The sequence below is a fragment of the Megascapheus bottae genome, chromosome 10 (genome assembly GCF_031878675.1).
Source record: "Megascapheus bottae isolate mThoBot1 chromosome 10, mThoBot2.hap1, whole genome shotgun sequence".
Taxonomy (NCBI): Eukaryota; Metazoa; Chordata; class Mammalia; order Rodentia; family Geomyidae; genus Megascapheus; species Megascapheus bottae.
Genome location: NC_143518.1, coordinates 13,410,680 through 13,413,550, shown reverse-complemented (window position 1 = coordinate 13,413,550; position 2,871 = coordinate 13,410,680). Strand labels below are relative to the sequence as shown.

General features: G+C 35.2%; 1 non-coding gene across 1 annotated transcript; it reads left to right on the top strand.

The window, feature by feature from the left end:
- Positions 1-576: 576 nt before the first annotated feature.
- Positions 577-679, top strand: LOC150057615 (U6 spliceosomal RNA). The gene has a single exon (XR_016536956.1). It is a non-coding gene; the product is annotated as a U6 spliceosomal RNA (small nuclear RNA).
- Positions 680-2,871: the final 2,192 nt, after the last annotated feature.

Here is a 2,871-nt window from a genome sequence, read left to right as displayed (position 1 = left end):
CTGTTCCCTTACATTCAGAACCTCTCCTTGACTACTTCACATCAGAATCTGATCCCTGTGAGTAGTTTTTCTCTATACTGTTGTGTTTTATGAAATGTTCACAGAAGTGTGAATTTACTTTAAGCCTTACAATGCCACCCAAACATTCTGTACCTTCTAAGGCTTCTGGTAGTGAACCCAAGCACCAGTGAAAGGTGCCAATCATCAGAGAAATGGGGCAACTTCTCAACATCTTAAAGATAAAATTTAGTGGCTCTAGGCTGTCATTTTAAGACTACTAGGACTACAGCAACAATGACTTTTAACAAGACTGAAAATTGTGTGGTCACATCTCCAACAAGGTCATTGCAGTAATGTATACATCAGCTTGATTTTCAGTTTATCAATTATCAAATAGAAGGATAGATAGATGATAGATAAAAAAAACATGTATACATGCATAAAGAACTATTTGAAAGAAAAATGAAATATATGTACATGTGTTTTGCACCACATACTTAGGAATTTATTTACATATAAATTATTTTTCTGGTGATCATTTCATAAATGTTTTCTATAAAGTAATATTGAGTGCTTGCTATATATGATAGCATGCATACTCAAAATTGTAATGATACAGACAATATTTGCATGGCCCATGCACAATGTTGATGCACAAACAAAAGTGTTTCATATATTTTGGATATTATTTCCTCTTTTTTGATAATTTCACCACTATTCTACTCACACACATGCATTTACATGGAAACATATATGTGAACTCACACATTCACATCTCTAATATGTGTTACCCTTAGAATACCACGTTTTTTTTTTTTTTTTTTTTTTTTTTTTTTTTTTTTTTTTGGTTATCCATAGAGTTTGCACTCTGGGCTTGAGCACTGTCCCAGAGCTCTTCAGCTCAAGGCTATCCCTCTGTCACTGGAGCCACCGTGCCACTTCCCTCTGTTATTATTTCTGTTTCTGGACCCTGAAGTTGTGCTGATCTGAATTTCTATGGACAGAGGTTGTTCCTTCTTGAAATCTAAGAAGAAAATTCCACTTATCCTAGTTTCCTAAGAGTTTCCCTGGGACACAGAAGACATCTCTTCTCATAAGGCCAAACAGGGAATTATCATCTGGATTGGTTGCCATGACTCTTAGAGCCAGGCTCATTCAGATTGCATGATCTCCTTGGATGGTTCTACCCTTTGTTTCTTTTGAAGAGGTTGAACATTTAGCTTCTGTTCTTTCAGGTTTTTTTTTACAGAAATGAGAGAATAATATGCTTTACAAAATTAAAGCCCAGCAGCAGCTTATCTTTGGTAAAAATGTCTGGAGTCAGAGTAGAAGACTGACAAAGTGATTTCAAACCAGGAATTATTTTATTTGGTTCTTAATAATTTTGCAGCATATATCATCTAAAATATTCATTTTACAATAGCCAACCATAAGCCTTTGGTGCCAAAATTTGAGATAAACAACTTGTAAAGGTTAAGATTTGTTTACTTATTTACTCTTCCACAGAACTGGTGCTTCTCTGAGGGCATTGTACTGTTTGGCTTCCATTGAATCATACATACGTCCAGTCATGAATATATGTCGATTTTTGTTGCTGCTGCATTTTTTTTGTGTGAGTATTGTTCTCTTGGGGTTTGAGAATATAGAATACATCACAGTTTTAAACTGTATTTTCATGAAGTTTCAGTTTGTATATTGCTTTATTTTAATAATTTTATCATAATAATTCATTCATCTATTTTTGCCTTATATTACTTAGTATTTTTTAAATACTGTAGAAAAGAGTTGCTATGTCACAGATCAGTTTAGGGATCTTAATGAATTTCCTTTTCCCCACATTCTCACTAGCTATGACCCATCTCTTACATTACTTAATTTTGTAGGACATACAATCAATTATTGATTGCATACCCCCTACTTCTCTCACTTCTCTTTCATTGGCCCCATTCCCTTTTGCAGATGTCCATTTCCTAATGCTTATTTTGTTGATATTTGTATTTTTCAGTGGAATTATTTGAGTTCTCCCTGGAGTCTACTATATTCCAGTTAATGCATTCATACTAATTTTATAATTTATTTGTTTTATCACTTCATTGTGTAGAAAATACTATTTATTTTTGGTTTGTTATCTAAATATAATTCCTGAAGTAATGTCTTCTACACAGTGTGAGATCAGCAACATATGTAGACTATTTAAATATTCTGTAGGCTTTCTGGTTAATTTGCTAGCTATGTCCTTTGCCATACAAAAGCTCTGCAGTTTACTACAGTCCCACTTATCCAGCCTTTCTCTAATTTGTTGTGTTTCTTGGTCCTTATTAAGAAAGTTTCGACATGTGCCAAGGAGACCTAGAATATCTCCAATTCCTTCTTGTACAGTTTTCAGTGTATCGACTTTTACTTTGAGGTCTTTGATCCATTTGGAGATAATCCTAGTGCAGGGTGACAAAGAAGGATCCAACTTTAGTTTTCTGCAGGTGCTTAACCTCACTCCAGTTAGAATGGCCAGGATCAAGAAATCTAATAACAACAGATGCTGGAGGGGATGTGGACAGGAGGGATCCTTACTACACTGTTGGTGGGAGTGTGAACTCATTCAGCCACTATGGAAAGCAGTATGGCAGTTCCTCAAAAGACCAAATATAGAAATCCCCTATGACCCAGCAATTCCTCTACTTGGCATTTACCCAATCGTCCAGAAACAGGAACATACTAAATCTACTAGCACAACGATGTTCATTGCAGCACTATTTACCATAGCAAAGATATAGAACCAACCCAGATGTCCCTCAGTTGATGAGTGGATCAACAATCGAACAAAATCTAGATAAATAAGGCCATACAGTATGACGCTAAATGTAAGGACTTCCA